General features: G+C 46.0%; 1 long non-coding RNA gene across 1 annotated transcript in view; it reads left to right on the top strand.

The window, feature by feature from the left end:
• The window catches only part of LOC135984264 (uncharacterized), a 29,426-nt gene extending 11,691 nt beyond the window's left edge, over positions 1-17,735 (top strand). The window contains exons 2-3 of the long non-coding RNA XR_010602180.1: positions 9,500-12,286; positions 17,155-17,735. This is a non-coding gene — a long non-coding RNA (uncharacterized LOC135984264). The remainder of the gene's footprint in view (positions 1-9,499; positions 12,287-17,154) is intronic.
• The last annotated feature ends 7,670 nt before the right edge of the window (positions 17,736-25,405 follow it).

Below are 25,405 nucleotides of genomic sequence, written 5' to 3' on the forward strand. Positions count from 1 at the left end.
GCTGCCAGTTGATTTCCTAGAAGAGTTTGCGGGATTGGTTTTTGACCTATAAATCCCTCAAGAACACTTATTTTATTAGGGGATTCTGCAGAGCTCTGATAAATGGAGGTGTTTGAGCTAATAACCCCTTGTCTGAAAGAGAGAAGAAGGGATAGGTCCTTCTCTCTGAAACTTGCTTTTCTCCCCTGTCCAACAGAACATGGATTAGATAGGCCTTGAAGTGTGAATCATGTTATCAGCTGCTCCCAGGAGTGGGGGAAGAAGCTTGAGATAGATGGATGAACAGAGTCTTCTGTTGGCAGGTATTGAAGCTATTCATACAATTTTGGGGCTTAATTATTGTGTTAAAGTATTATCCATGGCCTAAGGCTGTATGATTAATTCCTTTCAGCCATTTACATTATGTAACGTATCCAATTGGAAAATCCATTGGAAATGCCGGGGTGGTCACCCCGCTCCGGCCCTGAAGGGGTTAAAGCAGCTCTGGAGAGGGCTGTGTCTGGTAAAGCTAGGCTGATTGGGGGAAGCAGCCACAGCTGGGGCTACGCCCCAATCAGGCCACCACTGGCACTATAAGAGGGCTGAGGGCCAGAGGCTGTAGAAGACGCTCGCTCTCTAGTCTTTGAGAGAGAAGGACCTGGCTGCCTGGGAAGCAGAGAAGGGTATCTAGGGTGGAGCAGTGCTGGGGAAGGGCAGAGGGAGCTGGGGAGCTCCAGCCTAGCAAAGCCCCAGGCTGCACGCCGAGGTAAGGGTACTAGCGCTGCAGAGGGGCAGCCCAGATATAGGCAGAGGCAGCTGGGCCAACCCCCCCTCTTGCCGACGATGAGTGGTTTATAGACTGCAGTCTGCCCCAGTGAGCGGGGGCTAGATGATGACTGGCAATAGCCACTGAGGCGAGGTGGGGATAGGGGGTTGGGAGTTCCCCCGAGGTGGGGAGACTCAGATTGTGGGTTGCTGCTAGGGGGCATGGGGGTCCGGGAAGGACACGGGGGCCAGTGGCAGATGAGACACCGGCCTGCAGAGGGTTCTCCAGAGGCTGGAAGAGCTAATTCCCAGGACAACCAGCAGGAGGTGCTGCGCCGGTGAGTCGTCGCCCCGCTGCAGTGGGACTCAGATGCTTGTGTTTGTGATTAAGAACTCCTTTGTAACATTGATCCCTCAAGTTCAGCAAGCTTCAAAGCAAAGAGAAGAAAGCCAAATATTGCGGAATATGGATACAGGGTGCAGCTGTAAATTAACTGAGAAGGCAGCGTGTAAAGGAGGTGTGGTGATGGTTGGGTTTTGGAAGAATGCTGGGGAGAGCTGTGTAGAATATTCTTCCTGGAACCTGAAACCAGCCCATTCTTAAATCTTTGTCCCAAACTCAAGATAGGTACACAGAGTGAACATGCTCAATTTCGGGGTGACATTGAAATTGTGCAACATTTGCTGTTTTAGTGGGGCTTCGCTTTGAGATTTTTTGGTCTTAATTCAAACCTGCAACTCAAAGTGAAACTCTGGGAAGGAAGGGGCTGTTCAAACTTCTGTGGACGGAAACCAGATCAGATATCGGCACAAACCCACGAGAAGCAAAATCGCCCATTTTTTTTTTGCAGCTGTAATTCCAGTTTACTGTTGGTTACCCTGGCTTCTGCAATTTATTTCCACAAGATGGCGATATTCTAACATATCAGATCTATACTTTTCATGTATCCCTAAAAATGATCAAGAGTGATGAAAACTGGACACTATTACATATTCTATTTCTACATATTTTTAACTGGATATGCTTCTACACAAAATAATTATCCAGAAAAACAATGTAACGTTAAGCAAGCTTTTTTATAGGTAGCACTGTAAAGAGGCATCTAATGAATGAAATCAACCATCCATTTCTGAAACCACTAGCAGTCTGAATCCCAACCAGATCTCTTGGGATCAGCTCAGCAGTACTCCATTCCTAATGGCAGAAGGATTGGTAAAGTTTGTCACATGCAATCAACTTTCAGACTGAGTTCAAAGCCTGGTCTCTCAAGAGAAGTGTCTAGTTTTGCTTGAAAATTGTTGGGGCCCTATTCACTGCAGGGGAGAAAACTGAAGTTGACAGGGACTCGGGTTTTTGAATCTTGGTCCTACAAGAAATGTGATTGTGAGTGGGCGGTGGCTGTGGGGAAACTGGTCTCCAGCTGTTGCTGCAGCCACAGAATCTAGCACAATGGGGCCCTGATTCTGACTGAGAGCTTTGGGTTTCACTGCAGCATCACTAATAATAATAATAATAATTAATAAAGGGGTGAGTGTGGGTTGCTCCCTTTCCACCCTGACACAGATAAAACCCGCCTGCCCCTGAGAGACTGCATGGTTGCCTGCCCAGGTTAGAGTCACCTCCAGGTGACGTTGCAGGCCCTAGCGGTACACCTCTCCTCCCACTCTCTCCGGGACCCTTGCCTTCCTAAACCTGCTCTGCTGATGACTCATGAACATGACACATTTTCCAAATAGCACCTCCCTTGTGTATGTACAAGACTTATCCTTTCCCCTGCCCCTTGTTTTCTTCCCAAACTGCCCCCCCCCTCCACCTCTCAGCCTCTTCCCTGTCTGCTTTGCCTCCACAAACCCAGTCTCGGCCTCACTATAAATAGTTACAATACCAGCAAAACATTTAAAATAACATTTCCCTAATAATATATATTTTAAGATCCCCTTTTGAATGATCTGGCACCATCAAGTCACGTTTGTAACCACACCACAGATTCTTGTAACTGTTCCTCTCCTCCTCCATCTCTATGGTTTGTTACACACTGACTGTGTCTTACATTGAATTAGCCTGCAAGTTCATTGGAGTAGAAACCATGTCTTGGGTATTTCCACAAGGCCCAGCTTAACAGGCTGTAGGAACACTACTGCAATGGGAATATTTAATATCAACAGTGCTGTAAAAGGAGTTTGCTTTGCTAGAAATGTATTACTCATTGTTTGTATTGTGCTCTGTTTGGTGTGGTGCTGACACTGTCACAAGGAGCTAATATCGTCCAGACCCAGTGGACGCGTTTGCCAGAAGATAAACACTATCAGGGTAAAAAGTTGACATTGCAAATGCATAACTGCCTGTGGCTGTGCTCCTGTGGCGATAGTACAATAAGTGGATTGAGAGGTGGGACAGAAGGTCTCATGCTTGAGGAAAGGCCAGGAGGGTGGAAGGTTATTGGCTCCCCCCTTTGCCCCCACTGCCAGCAGCAGTAAAGTTGATTACAGCTACTCATGTTATTTTGCTGCAGAAGATGGTATGATAGATATTACTGGGGATAAACTGGGATGGTATTTAGGACAGTGTGTGATCATAGCAGCATCTGCCAGAGTTTCCATTTTAAATCTTAGTTTGCAAGGGCTTTAATTTGTCCATAAACATTTTTTCCAAGTCGTCTTAAAAAAGCCCAGCCCATAATTATTGTTTTTTCCAAAAAATAAAAAACTAGTGACATATGATAGAAGAATCTATTGTGGAAATGTAATACTCTGATGAGGTACGGCTCCCAGACACAATAAATGTCAACATTTATCCCTGCATTTTCTAAGAAACATGGGGTGGTGGTGGTCTTGATTCTGTTTTAGCCACATAGATCTATGCTCAGCAGCCACTTTGGCTCCTGCTTCTCAGTGGGAAAATGGTAGGCTGGCTGGAGGTTTAGTGCATGCCACCCTAAGAACATCTTGTAGTGCTTGAAGAATGCTGCAGGGAATCCATAAGGCTAAATAGGACTCAGATTGACTATTGCAATGTTGCAACCTTCTCCCCGCCCCCAGCCTTCTCACTCAGCTGAACTCCTTGATCTTCCTTCTTCAAGCCCCTCTCTCTGGACAAACTCTTCCTACCTCTTCCCAACAGACCGTTTAGATTTCCTCTATTTAGCTTCCCTAAGCAGGGCCTCATTTTTAGAAATGTGTGCACAGTTGTGTATGCTTATTTGTGTACCGAATTTCTATATAGTATTACCACAACTGTACATATGGATTAGGCATGCATTAGGGTTACCATATTTAACAAATAAAAAAAGAGGACCCTCCACGGGGCCCTGGCCCCGCCCATTTCCCCACCCCCAGCCCCGCCCCAACTCCGCCCCCTCCTCCCTTCCACTCCCAGCCACGCGAAAAGGGCTGCCCGAGCGCTACCAGCTTCACGGTTTGCCGGGCAGCCCCCAGACCCTGCGCCCCCGGCCAGCGCTTCCCCAGCGCAGCTGGAGCCCGGGAGGGGAAGCGCCCAGCCGGGGGTGCAGGGTCTGGAGGCTGCCTGGCAAACCACGAAGCCGGTAGTGCTTGGGCTTCAGGCAGCCCCTATGCCTCCGGACGCTGCGCCCCCGGACGGGCACTTCTCCTCCCGGGCTCCGGCGGCGCAGGGTCCGGAGGTATGGGGGCTGCCCAAAGCCCATAGCGCTCGGCTCTTAAACAGAGCCGAAGAGTCAGGGGAGGAGCAGAGCCGCCGCGGCTGGAGGCTCTGCTCCTCCCCTGACTCTTCGGCTCTGTTTAAGGGCCGAGCTGCCCGAGCGCTACCGGCTTCGGGCAGCCCCCATGCCACCGGACCCTGCGCCGCCGGAGCCCGGGAGGGGAAGTGCCCGGCCGGTGGCTGGGGTCCGGAGGCACGGGGGCTGCCTGAAGCCCATAGCGCTCTGGCAGCTCGGCTCTTAAACAGAGCCGAAGAGTCAGGGGAGGAGCAGAGCCGCCGCGGGAGGGGAAGTGCCCGGCCGGCATTTTCCCGGACATGTTCGGCTTTTTGGCAATTCCCCCCGGACGGGGGTTTGATTGCCGAAAAGCCGGACATGTCGGGAAAAACCGTACGTATGGTAACCCTACATACACATACAAATGACAGTGTAGATGCATAATGGCAATCTGCATGTCCACATACAAATGTGCATGTGCAGTTGTGCATGAAAATTAGATTCAGGATTGCACATACATTTTTGCAGACACAAGTGCATGCATCCAGTCCTTACTTAGCTTTTCCTTGATTTACTACAGCATAAATTCCCTCAGACCACCTAGCCCAGATCCCAAGGCACCTGCCTTAATCTGCCTCTGGGAGAGCTGCCCAGACAATGGGAGGGAACAAATTGATTACTTTGTATGGGAGTGAAAAACAAAGAATGTTCACTCTGGTATGAAGGGATGGGTGAAAAATTGATGAGCCAAACTGGATAATTTTCTTTCCGTACAGTTCCCTGCCTCAGGCAGGTGGCCAAAACAAAGCAGGGAAGGGAGGTAGCAACTTGTATATAGACTCCTGAGGTAGCCAGCCACAAAAAGAATGGTAAGGGGAGATTGTTCGTGGCTAAGCTACGATTTAGTCATGGGCAGCGTTCCCTCTAATTTTTCCCACCCATGTGCGGAATGAATTTTGTTATGTGCACCAATATGGAGGTGATGTGTGACACATCACAAAATTCATGTGGTAGGGATGGGGTTAAGGGGTTCCAAGTGTGGGAGGAGGCTCAGGGCTGGGGCAGAGGGTTGGGGTGCAGGGTTGTGAGGGCTCTGGGATGGGGCTGGGGATGAGGGGTTTGGGGTGCAGGAGGATGCTCCGGGCAGTGGCGGATTTAGAGTTAGTGGGGCCCTGTGCTCAGCTTCATTTTTGGGGCCCCTCCTTGGGACCCAGCCAAGAAAAAGAACATTCTCTCTTATCTCCTCCCCCACCCCCATTTTTCATTCTTTTTTTTCTTCCTCCTCCTATAACTAGTAGGAAGTACATGAAAATAAAGTGATCGTTTATGTAGTCTAATTTATTTTTCCACAGACCACTTGAAAACCGCTGAGTGTGTTGGTGGACCACTTAATGACCTTTCCAAATATTGTTTGTACCATTAGCTAACTATTGTAAAGTGCTTTGGATAAGAGCGCTTTATAAAAAAAAAGTTAACAAAATGTTGGGGTGCGGGGTCTGGCCAGGACTTAGGGTGAGGGAGGGGGCTCAGGGCTGGGAGTGCAAGGTCTGGGAGGAAGTTAGGGTGCAGGAGTAGGCTGGGGGTTGGGGTCCAGGGTCTGGCCAGGAGTTAGGATGCAGGAGGGGGCTCAGGGTTGGGGCAGGAGGTTGGGGTGTGGAGCGCTTACCTGGGGCAGCTCTCATTTGGTGTGAGGTGTGCAGGTGGGGATGTGGGTGTGTGTGCAGGAGTCAGGGTAAGCAGGGGTCTGGGTGTGAGGGTGTGCAGGAGTCAGGGAGGGCAGGGGCTGGGTGTGTGTGAGGGAGGTGCAGAAGTCAGGGCAGGGGGCGGGGGTGTAGGCTGGAGTCATGGGGGTGCTCCCAGCCCCCTGCCCTGAGTGGCTCACAGCAGGGGGTGGGGGAGGTGTATGTGTATGCGGAGTGCGGGGCCCCTGCCTTTGCTCCATCCTGCCCCAATTCCACCCCCTTCCCTAAAGCTCTGCCCCCGCCTCTTCTCCGCCTACTCCCTCTCCCTCCCGGAATGACCTGAGCACCGGCAAACAGCTGTTTGGCAGTAGGGGAAGCGCTGGGAGGGGGTGGGAACACAGCACGCTCGGGGGAGGGAGGAGCTTGGCTGCCAGTGGGTGCGTAGCCTGCAGCAGGAGCCCCAGGAGCTGGCAGGACCAAGCTTCTGCCCCCGCAACTGGCCGGCCCTGGAACCTGCTGTCGCTGGGTGGCCCTGTGCCAGGGCAACCTGTGTTTCACTGTAAATCCGCCTTTGGCTCTGGGACTATGACGGGAGGACTCCCCCAAGCTCTCTCTCCCTGCAGCAGCACCTGGGTGGGTGGGGAGAGGCACCTCTCCCTGCCACGGCAGCTCAGGGCTGGGGGAGGGGCGGCTGGGCCTGGGTTTGGGCTGGGCTGCGCCGTCCCGGCAAGTTGGGGACTGGGCTCAGTTGGGGCTGGGGGAGAGGAGCACCTCTCCCCCAGCTGTGGCAGGTCTCTGGGCGGGTTCCCTGAACACCTGCGTGGTGCTAAATAGGTTGCTGTGTGGCCACCAGCTTACAGGGAACTTAGGTTGTAGGGTATTTTTAATAAAAGTCATGGACAGGTCATGGGCAATAAACAAAAATTCACAGGCCGTGACCTGTCCATGACTTGTACTATAAATACCCCTGACTAAATCTTAGGTGCTCTGGGGGGAAGCGTTCTGGCAAGCCTCTGCTGCTGCTCTGGGGAGTGGGGCCCTCTGGGGACCCACTGCCGCTGCTCCGGTGGGAGGGGGTGTGTGGGTGGCCCAAGGTCCCGCCGCTGCTTTGGGACCGCTGCTCTGGGACAGTGCCTGGGACTGCTGCTACTCCAGCGCCCCCCCGGGCCAGCTGCCTGGATCCACCCAAGCAGCAGCTGGTGTGACTGGCCCTGGGGTCGCCCCAGCTGCTCGTGCAGCCCTGGGGTCAGCCGCACCAGCCGCTGCAGAGGTCCCGGAGGTCCCAGAAAGTCGTGGAATCTGTGACTTCTGTGATCTCCATGAAAGACTCACAGCCTTATTCATGGCCACAGACTATAAGGAACAATAAGCAGCTCTTTCACATAAGCCATCGTCGAAGAGAAGATGAGGCATGTGGTACCTGGTAATAAACAACAGTGCTGTGGGTATTTTTTCGTGTTATATCGGAAGATAAAAAAATCTGGTAAACTACAATATAAATGATGCAATGGTTTGAAAGGTCTGTGCTGGAGACTGCTTGGACTTTCTATTGATCTCACATTGGATGTGTGGCTTAAGCTAATGATTATTTAAGGGAGAGGGAATGGGATTGGATTTTCAGGGTCCAAGAGGATTACCCTCATTTGTGAAGTGGGTGTTTCGTGTGCTGTGACAGGCTCAATTCCTTCCTTGGCTGTACCTTTAAAATATCCAAACTATGGTGTCCCTGTTCCTTTGCAAGGGAAGTACATTGCCAGCTTGACCCAATCTCAGGTGAAACATGAAAAATCTTTCTTGAAACTTGGTTAATGCTACAAAAAGGCTAGCGTTTTGTTTTGTGCTGTGAGCCCATTGAGTGTGTGTGTGTGCATGCACTCGCTCATGCCTGTGTTTCAGAACAGTTTTTTCTACATGTGACTCAGAGTGGAAATGTTACACACATATCACATGGTTGGTGGCTGGAATTTATTCAGAAGTCTTTGTCATTCGAATGTTAGTATCTGTGGTTTGCTACCTTCCTTTTCCTTCCCCCTCCCTCAGGAATCAGGGCTTGCAACAAAGCTAGTCTCCAGGCCCCCTCATCAATTCAGCTGGCCTGCAACAGGCTGCCTGATTAGCCATGTCACCTATTTGGCTGCAGGGGCCAGCAGACTGGCTCTTAAACCAGGAGCAGCAGCTTGCTGGCTTCTCAATGCTCATTCCCATCCCTCTGACTTCTCTTGCATGATCTTGTTCCTCCTGGTCCTGCCTTGCCTCTGTTCTGTCCCTGCCTTGAACCCCTCCTTGCCTGATAACTTCTTTGTTCCAGTTCTTGCTCTCCCATTTGACCCTTGGCTTTGCCTCCTGACTACAGATTCCAGCTAGATCCATTGGCTCTGGTATCCCATTCCTGTCCTCCACTGTTACCCCTCGGCTTTGGTTCCTGACTACTGATGCCTGCTCCAACCACTAGGCCTGATGCCTGCTCATTCCGGTTGACTGACACTGCATAAGACGTAATCATAGGTGGTTTTTTTTTTTTTTTAGTTCATAAAATGGTGGTGGAAGGGCCTATGGAGAGGAAATATTAGTATCATTTGATCAATAAATAATTATTTACCTGGACTTATCTAAAATTGTGCATGTTCAAATAGTTTTGCAGATGTATCTTTAAAAAATATTCTATTATGGCAGTATTTAAACTTAGTCAATGGAATGTGATACCTGCACATATTTCATAGAATAATGGTGTGCATACTTGTTCAGAATGTATAAAATCACCACTTAGTTTGTAGAATGGGGTAAGTATTGCAGACATATAGCTTTGGTTTTTTAAGCTAATTTACATGAATTCTTTCAAACAAATGCTCCTGGTATGGTGGTTTTTAGAGAAAATTAGACTTTAAAATATGCTGATGCCTGCTGTAATGTGGAACAGTTTGTATTACACATTGCAGAGCAAAATAAAGGTAAGTGCCCTCCTTAGTCCCATGGCATCAATTTCTGGGGTCAGTGTGGTCCTATGTATATTAAAACTTTGTATTCCCATTGAAAATAGTATGGAGATGCCAGCCACAGCTCCACAGTTAAGGATGAATTGAGTTTTGCACTTAAAGTGGGGATTAAATAAAATCTACTGTAGATCTGACATTTTATTCCATTGGAATTGGGGACTGGCTCTGATTCAGAAAAGCACTTAAGCGTGTGTTTAAGTCCATCTCTATTCAAGAAAGCACTTATATATGCACATAACATTAATCCCATGCTTAGGCCCCATTGCTTTCGATGGGGAAGCTTTCCTGAATCAGGAATTCTCTGATGAAGAGAGGAAAAGGTATCATTTGAAGCCTATGTGATCTCTCTTTCTTTCTGACAATAACCAGTATAGTGAATTTATAAAACACCCCATCTTTTCATCATTAGGTACTCAATTCACACACCTTGAAGGTGGAACGGACTATGCCAGTGCTGGAAAAGAAGGTGGTTGAAGAAATTTCTGAATGATAAGTATATGAAGTGTTGGCATATAGGTTTCTCAGTCCCTGGTGTATTGTTGGAATGCCTGAGATTGACACGGTGGATGTATATCATGGCACACATCACTGTTTTTAATGGGGTTTAGTGTACAGATCTGTGTAACATTGCCTGGTTTGTAGTGTCTAGAGCTGCAGTTTTCAAACTTTTGAGTTACAAGTTTTGGTTGCGCGGCCCACCCCCAAACCAAACAAAAATAGACACAATACCTGCCCCTCCCACCTCGGATTTTCAGGGTGGGGGAAGGCGCGTGTGATGGTCTCTTAAGGACAGAGCCAGCAGTGAGCACAGAGGCTGCCAGGAGTGGAAATCAGCATGGCCGTAGCAGTTGACACTGGCTGGGTGGCCCACTGAGATGAATCAGGGGGTGGAGGTGGTGCTGCTGGCCCGAGCCCCTCTGGACGTTGCTGCTTCCAGCCCAAGCCCTGCCAGGCATTGCCGCTTGCCCCCCTGAACATTCTTCCACACACCCCGAGGGAGGCACGCCCCACAATTTGAAAACCCCTGTCTAGAAAATATGAAGGGTTACTTGACTAAATGGCTAAGCTGCCAGCTTTTAAAATATTTTTTTCAAATTCAACAAATGATTGTGTTTCAGAACTAGACACTTGATTCATTATAGCTCATCCATTCATAATAACTGGGTAAAAGCTGTATTTAGTGTTTTTATTAAATCATCTGTTTTCTTGGGTCTTTAGATTATTACTACTATTTAATAATTATATTGTACTAAATGCCATACAAAGACATAGTGTCTTCCCCAAAGAGCTTGCAGTCTAAATATAGCATCTTAGGTCAACTGAAAAATCAGCTCTTAAACAGAAGGCTCTGGTCAACTTCAGCTATAGGCACACTGATTGGTATAGTATGAATCAACCAGAATGCATATATTGCATATATTGATATACAGCGTTAGCTGAGTCAACAATAAAACTTTCGAGGGGGATTCTCCAAACGGCAGCTAGGTGCCTAGCTCCTATGGAAAGTCAATGAGACCACGGCCTTTTGTGTCTTTAAAAATCTCCCTTTTATTGTCTAAATGCATTTTTATCTAATCACAACTACCTATTTAGCTGGAGCTAAAGAGTGTTTGCATGTAAGATCTGAACAGGCTCCAAACGGCTTTTGTATTCTAATAGCTCCTTGTTTTGCTGAGATCATGGAATCATTGAAATGTAGAGCTGGAAGGGACCACAAAAGGTCATCTAGTCCAGCCCTCTGCACTGGTAGACCAAGTAGAGCTAGACCATCCCTGAAAGATTTCTAATCTGTTCTTAAAAACCTCCAGTAATGGGGTTTCCACGGCCTCCCTTGGAAGCCTAATTCAGAGCATAACTATCTTTAGAAAGTTATTCCCAATATCTAACATAAATCTAAACCTCCCTTGCTGAAGATTGAGTAGATTATTGCTTGTCCTACCCTCAGAGGACACGGAGAACAATTGATCACTCGGCTCTTTATTAAAGCCCTTAACATATTTGAAGACACTTATCTGGTGTGTTCCCTCCCAATCACCATTCTTCTGTCTTCTTTTTTCCAAGACTAAACATGCCTAGTTTTTTTTTAAACCTTCCCTCATAGGGATCAGGTTTTCGAAACCTTTTATCATTTTCTTGCTCTCCTCTGGACTCCCTTCAATTTGTCCACATTTGTCTTAGTATGATCCCTAGAACAGGATACAGTACTCCAGCTGAGGTCTCACCAGTGCTGAGTAGAGTGGGGACAGCACCTCCCATGTCTTACATATGACACTTCCGTTAATATACCCCAGAATGATATTAGCCTTTTTTTTTTTTTTGCAAATGCATCACATTGTTGGCTCATATTCAATTTGTGATCCACCATAACCATTAGATCCTTTTCAGCAGTGCTACTGCCTACACAGCTATTCCCCATTTTGTAGTTGTGCATTTGATTTTTCTTTCCTCAGTGTAGCAGTTTGCACTTGTCTTTATTGAATTTCATTTTTATTAATTTCAGACCAATTTGTCAAGGTTGTTTTTCTTGCAACCCCTCCCAGCTTGGTGTCATCTGCAAATTTGATAAACAGATTCTCTACTCCATTATCCAAGTCATTAATGAAAATATTTAATAGTACCAGACCCAGGGCAGACTACTGCTGGACTCTACTAGGTATGTCCAATTTGACAGTGATCTATTGATAACTACTATTTTAATATGGTCTTTCAACCAGTTTTGCACCCACATCATAGAAATTTAATCTAGACTACATCTGCATAGTTTGCTTATGAGAATGTCATGTGGGACTGTGTCAACAGCCTTACGAAAATCAAGATGTATATCATGTCTGCAGGTTCTCTCCTATCCACTAAGCCAGTAAACCTGTAAAGAAAGGAATTAAGTTGGGTTGGTATGATTTGTTCTTGACAATCCATGCTGGTATTCCTTATCACCCTATTGTCCTCTAGGTGCTTCAAACAATCAAGGTCCCAGAAACAAAGACAAGGTTTTCATCTCGAGGCCAAAAGACCAAAAACATCAAGACACTTGATCACGGCCTTGGATAGACCAAGAGACTACCTACACTTGACCAGAGCTCGGAGAGCCCTTTTGGACACACCATCGCACTGGGAGCTCATATTCATCTGATTATCCACCACGACCCCCAAATCTTTTTTCAGAGTCACTGCTTTCCAGGATAGAGTGTACCATCCTGTAAGTATTGGCTACATTCTTTGTTCCTAGATGTATACATTTAAATTAAGCTGTATTAAAATGCATACTGTTTGCTTGTGCCCAGTTTAGGAAGCAGTCAAGATTACTCTGTATCAGTGACGTGGCTTCTTCATTATTTATCACTTCTCAATTTTTGTGTTATCTTCAAACTTTATCAGTGATGATTTTATGTTTTCTTCCAGGTAATTGATAAAAATGTTAAATAGCATAGGGCCAAGAACCTATCCCTGCAGGACCCACTAGAAACATACCTGATTGGTGATGATTTCCCATTGACAATTACATTTTGAGAACTATGAGTTAGCCAGTTTTTAATCCATTAAATGTGTGTCATGTTAATTTTATATTCTATTTTTTTAATCAAAATGTCATGCAGTACCAAGTCAAACTCCATACTGAAGTCTAAGTATACTACATCAACACTACTACTTTTATCAACCAAACTTGTAATCTCATCAAAAAAAGAGATCAAGTTAGTTTGACAGGATTTATTTTCCATAAACCCATGTTGATTTGCATTAATGACTTTACCCTCCTTTATTTCTTTATTATTTGAATCCCGTATCAGCTTCTGCATTATCTTACCCAGGATTGATGTCAGACTGACAGGTCTATAATTACCTGGGTCGTCCCATTTACCCTTTTTGAATATTGGCACGGTATTACCTTTCTTCCTGTCATCTGGAACTTCCCCATTAATAATAATATATGGAGATATACCTATCTCATAGAGCTGGAAGGGACCCAGAAGGGTCATTGAGTCCAGCTCCCTGCCTTCACTAGCAGGACCAATTTTGTCCCAGATCCCTAAGTGGCCTCCGCAAAGATTGAGCTCAGAACCCTGGGTTTAGCAGGCCGATGCTCAAACCACTGAGCTATCTCTCCCCCTTTCAAGGCTTATTGAAAATCACCATTAATGGTCCAGTGAGCTCTTCAGAAAAGCTGAATTGAGAGATTTGAATCTCTCAATTACACTTCAGTGGATTAGCCATATGATGAAAAAGGCTAAATCTTTAATTTTCTCAAATAGTGGCTCATGATGAAATATCATCAGTTTACAGCTTCTCTAACCTTTTGTAACATTTCATTTTCTATATCACTTACTCCAATTATCGTTAATTATTAGAGCCTATCACCCTGACCATGTCACCTTACTCTTGGAAACTGTCCATTGCATCTCTTTTTACTACCACATTAAATTCAAGCTTTTTGACTTTATTTGAGCTGGGGGAAATTTTTGGTCAAACTGCAAATTTGTTAAAAAATGTAATTTCAGTGTGACAAACTATTTGCGGATTCAGGTTGAATTTGGTATATGGTTTTGGCTGAATCAAAATGAAGATTTTTTATTTTTGGGGGGAAAAGGTCAAAATGTTGTGGGTTTTTTTGACATTTTCAGAATGAACCATTTGAGGTTTTGTTTTCACACTGTTTCATTTTGAAATGTCATCTTAAAAAGTTTTGTTTGACCTGAATGATTATTTTTTTGTCCAGTTTTTCATTTTGCTGAGGAAAACTGAAAAAAAAATCAGTATTGGTTTGAAACAAACAGAATTTGGGGGGAATCTTTTGGTTTGGCCACCAAACCAAAAAATCAATTAATCACTCAGCTCTAGTCCTCACCTTCAAGGTTCTTTACAACTCTCTTCATTTATCTATTTATGGTACTTCTATGGTTTTGCATTACTGCAGTATCAGAATGCCTTGCTATCTTTAATATGTTTAGCCTCAAAACACTCCCAGCAGGTAGAGAGAGCCTGTTTTTTCACAGATGGGGAATTGAGGCACAGATAAATTAAGTGACTTGCCCAAGGTCATACAGGAAGTCAGAACTGAATCTGGGTCTCCCAAGTCACAGGCTGGCTCCCTAACCATTGAACCATCCTTTCTCTCCTTATTGGCTCATCTCTTATTGGCTCACTCCATAACTCCTTAAATGGCAGCCTTAAATACCCATTTCTCTGCTACTCCCTCAAATATCTCCAGTCTTTCCTCCAAGCTGCCACTCATGAACTAAACCAGAAACTTTCTCTTTCTTCAGAAACCGCCTTAGGAACCCACTTCTGCTGTGACAGTTACTAGAATACAGCCAATTAGTAAAGACTTGTTTGAAAGTCATCCAATCTTTCAGATGATTTGTAGCCATTAAGTTGTGCAATGGCCAACCTATATAATCATGTAATTTTTATCTTCATGACTCTCACCTTCCCTCCCCCTCCTACTTCCGTTCTAGTGTTTGTTTGCACTCACTTATTCCATCTTGTTTTAGATTAGATTGTATACCTTTTGGGGGCAGGGATGATGTGTGTTTGAACAGCAGCTAGTGCAATGGATTCTTGATCTTGACTGGGCACTCTATTGTGTCTAAATAACAGTGCCACACAATATAAACAACAATTGTAAATTATTCTTTTAAATCAGATGGAATTCCCAAGAAGGGTCTAACAGTTGGCCTAGTGACCAGAATCTCTGTCAGGAGCTGTGACCAGCTGTCTTTTTGTGAACACAGAGTAACTTCAGGTGTTTAATTCCCAGTTTTCAAGTTGTGTCCACAGGGTGAGTCCAGGAAGTGTGTTTGTATTACTCTCTGCAGATAGACTGATCTTCAAGACATTTTTGCACCAGTTATTGTCAGATTTCACATGCACAAAAGAATCCCCACAACAAATGCCAGAGATAAAGAGAACCTGTCAAGGCTGCATTCCCACTTTGAACTTTAGGGTACAAATGTAGGGGCCTGCATGAAAACTTCTAAGCTTAACTACCAGCTTAGCTCTGGTCTGCTGCCACCATCCCCAATGGATTCCCTCCCTGGGAAGCCTTGAGAAACCTTTCACCAATTCCCTGGTGAATACAGATCCAAACCCCTTGGATCTTAAAACAAGGAGAAATTAACCATTCCCCTCCTTCCTCCCACCAACTCCTGGTGAATACAGTTCCAACCCCCCTGGGATCTAAAACAAGGAGAAATTAACCATTCCCCCTCCTTCCTCCCACCAACTCCTGGTGAATACAGATCCAACCCCCTTGGATCTAAAACAAGGAAAAATCAATCAGGTTCTTAAAAAGAAGGCTTTTAATTAAAGAAAAAAGTAAAAATCATCTCTGTAAAATCAGTATGGAAATTAACCTTACAGGGTAATCAAACTTAAAGAGCTCAGAGGACTCCCCTCTAGTCTTAGGTTCAAAGTACAGCAAACAAAGATAAACACTCTAGTAAAAGGTACATTTACAAATTGAGAAAACAAAGTAAAACTAAGACGCCTTGCCTGGCTATTTACTTACAAGTTTGAAATAGGAGAGACTTGTTTAGAAAGATGTGGAGAACCTGGATTGATGTCTGGTCCCTCTCAGTCCTGAGAGCGAACGCACTCCCAAAACAAAGAGCACAAACAAAAGCCTTCCCCCCCCTCCCCCCCCCCCCAAGATTTGAAAGTATCTTGTCCCCTTATTGGTCCTTTAGGTCAGATGCCAGCCAGGTTACCTGAGCTTCTTAACCCTTTACAGGGAAAAGGATTTTGGAGTCTCTGGCCAGGAGGGATTTTATAGTACTGTACACAGGACAGCTGTTACCCTTCCCTTTATAGTTATGACAGAACCCATGAAGAAAAATCAGGAGATTACACTTAAAAAAAATGTGTATTGATTTTTTTAATGCTTTAATTGTGTTTAATGCTTGAGGGAATAAGCCACACTAAAAATTTATGGTAGCTCTTACCTAACAAGAAATGATTGTGTCTCTGTAGTAGTATCGTACTTTAAACTTCTTGTTCTATGAATAAAGCAGAGAGGTGAACTAGAAATGTCACCCAGGGAACAATACGAAATGACCTACAGTAGTTGACTATGCACTGTTGTTGTAGAAGTGTCCATCCCAGGATATTAGAGACAAAGTGGCTGAGGTAATATCTTTTATTGGATCAACTTCTGAGAGAGAGAGAGAGAGAGAGAGAGAGAGAGAGAGAGACAAGCTTTTGAACTACATAGATCTCTTCCTCAGTTTTGGGAAAGCGTCACAGCTAAATACAAGGTCAAACAAGTAGTTTAGCATAAGTAGTTAGCACATTTTCTAAGGGACCATTGAAGAGGAAGTGGCCTGTTAACAACTCTCTTGTCATAGATTAAAAAGTGGGTTACAGATTGTTGTAATGGCCTTCAAACAACTCCCCCAATTTCTCCAAGTTCATCAACTGAAAGCGGCACCAAACCCTGCCAGAACAACAGATGCAAAACCTGCAGGCATATCTCCACTGCTAAAATGATCAACACCCCGCCCACCCCCACAACACACCTTTCAAGACCCATGGGTCTTACACACACCTATCACAACATGTGGTGTACCACCTCCAGTATACTGAATACTCCAATAACAACTATGTGGGTGAAATTGGACAATCGTTTGCATGAACTCACACAGGAAAGCGATAAAAGACAAAACCACCATATTACTTGTGGGTAAACACTTTTCACAAAAACAACGAGGAGTCCTTGTAGCACCTTAGCCCTGGTCTACACTATGGGGTTAGGTCAAATTTAGCCTTGTTAGGTTGATTTAAAAATGACCGCGTCCACACAACCAACCGCGTTTCATCGACCTAAAGGGCTCCTAAAATCGACTTCTGTACTCCTCCCCAGCGAGGGGAGTAGCGCTAAAATCGACCTTGTTGGGTGGAATTTGGGGTAGTGAGGATGCAAATGGAAGGTATTTGGCCTCCGGGAGCTATCCCAGAGTGCTCCATTGTGACCGCTCTGGGAAAGGGGGGCACTGCAGTTTGAAAACATTCCCACATGTTATGAAGGAGTAAGAAGCCAACCCAATTTTACTCTCCCTTTTTATCTCCCTCCAGATTCAAATGTTTCTATGATCCCCCTATTATCTCCATCTCTGCGGTTATTGCAGATTAGAAGGTGAAAAAAATGCACTTGCAATGACATGTTTTCCGAGCTGACGCAGTCCTCCCGCACTGATAGGGCACAGCTCAATACATGGAGCCATTCAGTGGCAGAGGCCAGGAAAGAATTGAGTGGGCGTGAAGAGGCGGAGGCAGGACACAATGCTGAGGCTAATGGGGGAGCAAATGGACATGATGTTGGAGCTGTGTTGGAGCTGCAGAAAAGCCAACAAGAGCACAGACCCCCACTGCATCCACTGTATAACCGCCAACCCTCCTCCCTATGTTCCATAGCCTCCTCACCCAGACGCGCAAGAATGCGGTGGGGGGGGAGGGGGGTTGGAAGAGGCTCCGGGCACCCAGCCACTTCACTCCAGAGGATGGTCCAAGCAACAGAAGGCTGTCATTCAAGCAGTTTGATTTGTAGTGTGGCTACAATAAACAATGTGGCTTTGTCCTTCCCTCCTCCCCCACACCACCCGGGCTACCTTGTCTGTTATCTAATTTTTTTTTAAATGATTAAAGAATGCATGGTTTCAAAACAATAGCTATTTTATTTCAAAGGGGGGAGGGTGGTTGGCTTACAGGGAATTAAAATCAACAAATGGGGTGGGTTTGCATCAAGAAGAAACACACACAACTGTCACACAGAAGCCTGGCCACTCATGAAACTGGTTTTCAAAGCCTCTGTGATGTGCAGCGCACCTAGCTGTGCTCTTCTAATCACCCTGGTATCTGGCTGCTCATAATCGGACGCCAGGCGATTTGCCTCAACCTCCCACCTCGCCATAAACGTCTTCCCCCTTACGCTCACAGATATTATGGAGCACACAGCAAGCAGCAATAACAATGGGAATGTTGATTGAGCTGAGGTCTGACCTAGTCAGCAAACAGCGCCAGCGAGCTTTTAAACATCCAACGGCACATTCTACCACCATTCTACACTTGCTCAGCCTATAGTTGAACTGCTCCTTACTACTGTCCAGCCTGTCTGTTTATGGCTTCATGAGCCATGGGAGCAAGGGGTACGCTGGGTCCCAAAGGATAACTATTGGCATTTCAGCATCCCCAACAGTAATTTTCTGGTCTGGAAAGTAAGTCCCTTCTTGCAGCTCCTCGAACAGCCCGGAGTTCCTAAAGATGCGAGTGTCATGCACCTTTCCCGGCCATCCCACATTGATGTCGGTGAAACATCCCTTGTAATCCACCAGTGCTTGCAGCACCATTGAGAAGTACCCCTTGTGGTTTATGTACTGGTTGGCAAGGTGGTCCGGTGCCAAGATGGGGATATGCATTCCATCTATCACCCCACCACAGTTAGGGAACCCCATTCCAGCAAAGCCATTCACTGCACATTTCCCAGAGTAACTACCCTTGATAACAGAATGTTAACGATTGCATTGGCTACTTGGATCACAGCAGCCCCCACAGTAGACTTGCCCACTCCAAATTGATTCCCGACTGACCGGTAGCTGTCCGGCGTTGCAAGCTTCAACAGGGATATTGTCACTCGCTTCTCAACTGTCAGGGCAGCTCTCATCTTGGTATTCCTGCGCTTCAGGATGGGGAAAAGCAACACACAGAGTTCCAGGAAAGTGGCCTTATGCATGTGAAAGTTTCAAAGCCATGGGGAATCATCCCATACCTGTAACACTATGAGGTCCCACCAGTCTGTGCTTGTTTGCCTGGCCCAGAATTGGCGTTCCACTGTATCAACCAGCTGCAGTACTGCCATGATATCCCAATTGCCACAGCCCGTGCTTTCAGGAACATCTGTGTCCATGTCTTCATCAAAATCCTCCTCATGCTGGCATCTCTTAGCCCGGTTCTGCATATACACAAGGATAATGTGTGAGGTGTTTACAATGCTCACAATAGCAGTGGTGAGCTGACTGGGCTCCATGCTTGCCGTGTTATGGCGTCTGCAGGAGAGCAGACTTGCAGCGGTAGCAGTGGATGACGACGGTTAGCATCCTGCAGATTTCTGGAGAAATTTGCTATTGAGACTGACCACATTTACCAGAGCAGAGTTGCAGCAGAAGCGGTGGGTGATGACGGTTAGCAGTCCTACTGCATCATCTGCTGACAGCAGCACCAGGACACAACAGTAGTGGTGATGGTGAGCTGAGCTGAGCGGGCTCCATGCTTGCCGTGGTATGGCGTCTGCATGGGGAAAAAGGCGCGAAAGGATTGTCTGCCGTTGCTTTCACGGAGGGAGGGGTGACTGACGACATGTACCCAAAACCACCCGTGACAATGTTTTTTCCCGTCAGGCACTGGAAGCTTAACCCAGAATTCCAATGGGCGGTGCGGGACGCTAGCCACAGTAGTGAGGATGCACTCCGACGACTTAATGCGCTTAGTGTGGACATATGCAATCGACTGTATAAAATTGACTTCTATAATATCAACCTAATTTTGTATTGTAGACAAATTTATTTGGGCATAAGCTTTTGTGGGCTAAAACCCACAAAAGCTTATGCCCAAATAAATTTGTTAGTCTCTAAGGTGCCACAAGGACTCCTCGTTGTTTTTGCTGATACAGACTAACATAGTTACCACTCTGAAAGTTTTCACAAAGCGATCTCTCTATATCTGACCTGTCAGTGCTCATCCTCAAAGAAAACCTGCATAATACTTTCAAAAGCTGTCAGCCAGAGGCAGTGGAGTTCCAGATATCAGCCTGATAAGGCTCCAGTTGTCAGTGCCCCATAATGCCCCACTTAAGTCACTGCAAGCACTTCTGGTGAGGACGCACACCACTAACAGGAGTCTAGTGTGACACGAAGAGCCAATTTAATTACTGTGGTGGCCGTAGGTTGAACTAAATTAAGTCCACCCAATTTTGTAGTGTAGACGTGCCCTGAGTATCTTTCCAAGACCTGAAGAAGAGCTCTGTATAGCTTGAAAGCTTGTCTCGCTCACCAACAGAAGTTGGTCCAGTGATAGATATGACCTCACCCACCTTGTCTCTACAGTAGTGGACTGAAACTTTTCTTGTTGTGAAGGCTACAAATGCTAATTTCTGGACTTTTGTTACAGTGACATGAGAATAACCGTAGTGCAGCCCTACCTTGTATTGCCCATTTTATCTCCCCCCTAATTGATTTCTGTATCTGAAACTTGCTCTGGCAAAGAACTTTGCTGGTGCCTTAGCACTTTACTTCCTTAGAACATCAGACAATGAATTGTACTGAAATGCCCCTGCTCAGCAAACTAAAACCTTTGCAATGGTAATCGATATTTAATGTGAGGTTTTGGGTTCTTACGTGATGCAAGCTGCTACATTCCGTGGGCATGATACTCAGCAGCTGTCCAATTGTGCAAGGTGAACCAGGAGAGTTTGAAGCACATCTCTGCTCCACTGCTGCCTCAATATTATCTTCTCTTTTTAACTCTCCCACTCCACAGTGGAATGAAAACCCAACCATAAATCACTGATGGGGTGACTCAGCAGAAATAAAATCTCAGTAGGCAGCAGGATTTTCCAGCAGAAACAAATCTTTCACAGAATTCCTCAAAATCATTTACCCATAAGGAAAATTCCTCAAAATCATTTACCCATAAGGAAAGCAAGAGTCCCTGACCTGGGGTTTACTCAGCCTAAAACACTTAGCCAGCCCATGGCACCCAGTGCCTTCTCACAGGTCCTGCGCTGTTCTCACGGGTCCTTCTCTGGGCCTCAGGCTACACAAGGAAAATGAAAAATGAAGCTTGTGTACTGGGTCAAGGTAATGCTGCTGCAGCCATCCACACAGAGCCAGATTCAGATCTGGGATTACTGAGTACAAGTTGGAATCTCACAACCTCAGAGGCTTTCAACATCAGCTCTGAACTTGGCTGTTGCTCCTTGCTTAATTATGTGCTATATTTAGTGTGGTTGTTGGAGGATGTGGTATCAGGTTGTGTGGTGTGCAGTATGGCCAAATAAAGGGAGCTATCAGACAGTACTTCTTGGTAACCTGATGTGTTACTTCTTGGCTTGGTAATTAGTCCTCTGTCAGATATTTTATGGTAAAATATGAAATGATGTGATGCTGCTGGGAGAGGAGGTAGAAAAACAACACGAAAAAGAATGTGGCTTTGGTGGTTTTTCTCAGTAAAGAGGTACATTAGCAAGATCCAGCCTGTAAAGAACAAGGAGTAGATGATGAATTTTATAAAGCCCAGCTTGGCTCTAACAGTCTGGTGCTCATCTGCTGTATGTGTGCACGCAGTGGCTGCTGGTTCTTAATCACTAAAGACTTCTTTGTTCATACTCTCATTGAAGCAGGTATTTCTTTCAGGAATAATATTTTCCGGAGCTGTTTGTCTTAAGATTTCATTCCAGTGCATACATAGGCTTTTAGCTGGGGCTGAGGCAAAGTATTAAATATGCAAACTGGTCTGAAATATTTGGCTCTCAACCTTAGTTTCGTTTCACTGGTGGTTCTTTACAGGACCTTGGACGCCTCAGTGTTTTGAGGGACTTGGAGGTAATGCTGGTCAGAGACACTTTGAAGGAACCATATTCTGTCATAAGCAACAGAGAGTCCTGTGGCACCTTTAAGACTAACAGATGTATTGGAGCATAAGCTTTCGTGGGTGAATGCCGACTTCGTCGGATGCATGTAATGGAAATTTCCAGGGGCAGGTATAAATATGCTGGCAAGAATCAGTCTGGAGATAACGAGGTTAGTTCAATCAGGGAGGGTGAGGTCCTCTGCTAGTTCAATCAGGGAGGGTGAGGTCCTCTGCTAGCAGTTGAAATGTGAACACCAAGGGAGGAGAAACGGCTTCTGTAGTTGGCTAGCCATTCACAGTCTTTGTTTAATCCTGATCTGATGGTGTCAAATTTGCAAATGAACTGGAGCTCAGCAGTTTCTCTTTGGAGTCTGGTCCTGAAGTTTTTTTTGCTGCAAGATGGCTACCTTTACATCTGCTATTGTGTGGCCAGGGAGGTTGAAGTGTTCTCCTACAGGTTTTTGTATATTGCCATTCCTGATAAAAGGATAAATGGACACAAGTCAGATATCAGGAATGGCAATATAAAAAAACCTGTAGGTTTTAATTTTATTATATATTACAGTACAAAATAAAAATGTAGAAATCAAAATAAAACATTTTGAATGACCCAGAACAATTGCTTCCCCCAGAATTTTCCTTCATAAAGAATTTTGAAATTTTTGGTTTTCACTCCAATCTGCAAGAGAGTCAGATTTCAAAATCTCTGAATCCTTAGTGAAATGGAACTTCCATCCTCTGTCCAGCTATGCTTGGAAGTGTAGCAAAATTGCCACTCCAGCATCCTCCCATTAGATGTGGTGCTGCAGCAACTCTGCCTCAGTTTCCCCTATCTGTCCTTTGGCCTACTCCAGCTGTAGGAGTGAACTGTCCCTCCAGCCAGAGCACTTTGCACAGTCCGACCCCTTCTGGGGCCACAGATTCTTTTATCCAAGTCCCCACCCCAAAATCCCCCCCCCCCAAATCAAACCTTCAGTACAGCTGGGCTCAGCAGGCCACCTTTTCCTCACAGGCTCACCTTGGCTGCTGTAATATGTCCCTATGCCTCACCCCAAGCACCTGTGATCCAACAACCCCACTGACCAGGGGCTGGCATTCTCCTCTCCTTACTCAGGGGTTTAGGCAGGCAGCCACTCATCAGGGTTCCTGTCTCCAGGTGTGCTTCCAGCTCACTCTGGGATACGGGCACAACCGCAGTTTTCCTAAGGAGAGGGCCCAGGGACAAAACCCCTCTCCAGCAGGGCACCAGTCCCAGGATGGAGAAGATGGTGGACGGCAGGATGCTGCATGGGAAACGCTGGGGCATGGGGAGTCTCGGCCACCAGTGCCTGGGCAGGACATAGCCTGGAAGGAGGTACAGTGCAAGTTTGAGGGTATCCAGCACTCTTGCTCCCCAGGGAAAAGCCCAGCATCTAGACTGCAGCCCCCTACTTCCTGCTGCTGCCCTGCCTGAGGCAGGGACTTCAGGGAACTGTCATGGCTTCCCCTCCCAGTCCACAGCACTGGGACTTCTTCAGAGGTTCCCCCATTGGGCGGGAATGCTGGTGCCCCAGTCCATTACCTGCTGTGCTGGTGGCATATCCCCAGCCCTAGGGCTGCCCCACACTGCTGTCTCGGGCAGGGCCAGGAGGAGAGGCATCCATGGCATTAGGATTTATGGCGAGGCTCCACTTGGGCCTAAACACTAGTGCTTCAGTGCTTGAGTGTGGTAAAGTCTATGTGCTATTTTTTTTCTCCGCCATGCATAAAAGCTGATTGACGTAGATGAGCCTTGTGCCGTGGCTGCCACTGAGATTGCTCTGTCCATTCCAGGGGTGGCGTCTAGCCAAAGAACACTTCCTTAAAGACAGGACAGAATTTCTGAAACCTGACAAAACTATTCATTGTCCTGAACAGGATTAGTTTAGTTGCCGCATGCCATTTCCACTTCTTCCTTGTACTTAATGAGTGAACTGTTAACTTTACAGCCAATAGCTTCTCCTGAACAATAAATAAAGAACCTATAACAAGAGTAGCAACAGCAGACACGGTTCTCTTGATCAGCCAGTTTTGCAGCATCAGGCTCTAGAACAATGGTTCTTGGCATGTGGATTGTGATGCCTGCAGTTTTCAGTTTTCATGATACCGCCAGTTACCCTTTCCCACATATCTACTGAAGAAAATTTGCTCAGTCATTTGAAACAAGTATTTCTGAATCATAGAAATTAAAGCGTAAGAAAATCTCATTTTTCTAGGTCCCTTTGCATTGTTTTCTTGTCTTGCTGCTGTTTGCAACTCTTCCCATAAGAACATAAAAATGTCCACGCTGGGTCAGACCAATGCTCCCTCTGGGCAGTATGAACAGAACAGGGCAATTATTGAGTGATCCATCCCTTGTCACCCAGGACACCCTGACCATGGGTTTGCATCCCAGACAATACTGGCTAATAGCCATTGATGGACCTATCCTCTATGAACTTAGCTAGTTCTTTTTTGAACCCAATTTAGTATCATCTGCAAATTTCATTAGAATGTTCTTTATTCTTTAATTGAGATCATTAATGGAGATGTTAAATAAGACGAGCATAATAACAAGCCCTGTGTTACGCTGCTAGCCACTTAAACCCAGCTCACTACATTGCTATATGCTACATCTGGTGTGTTCCCATTTCCCACTAATTTTTTAATCCTATCAATAAAGGAATCATGTTTGTCTGGCAAGTTTTATTCTTTATTAACCCATGCAGCCTACTGTTCATGGCTATGTTACTCTGAAAATTTAGTGATTTTCAATATCTTTATATTTGTTCCTTTACAGATAAGACCTGATATTCCAAAGCTCTCAAAAAGGATAGCTGAAACCTTAGACAGAGATGTAACTGTTGATGGGGAGGCACAATGTAAAGGTTCTGGTGGTATGAAGCAAGCAAGTAACTGTTCAGGGCAGGGCATATAAACTCTGGCAGAAATCTGGGGGACATATGGGGTCACATGCCCGCCCCCCCCCCAAGCATCGCCTCTGCCTTCAGATGAGCTATAGCCAAACTCCTGTGAAGCTTAGCAACTCTGCAAGCCAAAATGTAACTCCTGTGGTGCTTCCAAGCTTCACTAAGCAGAGCCCGGCATGCAGGGCAAGGCAGGTTACTCTGGAGAAGTGAGAGTCCCGATGAAGGAAGGTGCAGGGCAGGCTGTGGGGGATAGTGAGTTATGAATAAGGCAAGGGTTGTATAGGAGGAGGGGGGAGGTGACCGAGATACCCCCAGAACAAGTTGAAGCTGCTGGCTCCATTAGTAGCAGTCCTTCTGCCCAGCCTTCCTGAGTACTGAGCTTTCAAGCTTGGCAGGAAAGGAGCTCCATGTTCAATGCAGTGTAGTTAGCAGCCCTTTCCTTGACTGTGTGGTGATACTCCTATAGCATAAGCTTGGTTAATTAGCCTGAGAGCTAGAGAGCCGGGGGGGGGGGGGGGGGGGAACAGGATCCTGACTGACTCCCATGGCATCAATAAAAAAAATCCTCCTTGTATTCATTATAGTCTGTTCTCTCTCTTCTCTACCACTAGGGACACCACACTCTGGAACTGGGGAGGCTGGGCTAATGAAGAGGCAATTTTGCATAGCTTGCTATGTCCTATACCCCCAACTTCCTGCCCCTCCTGTCTCAGCAACCTGCCCTGTTCCATACCCTCCCTCCTCAGTAGCTCCTAAGGAGCTTAGCTGTGCACAGG

Source organism: Chrysemys picta, chromosome 6 (genome assembly GCF_011386835.1).
Source record: "Chrysemys picta bellii isolate R12L10 chromosome 6, ASM1138683v2, whole genome shotgun sequence".
Lineage (NCBI taxonomy): Eukaryota > Metazoa > Chordata > Testudines > Emydidae > Chrysemys > Chrysemys picta.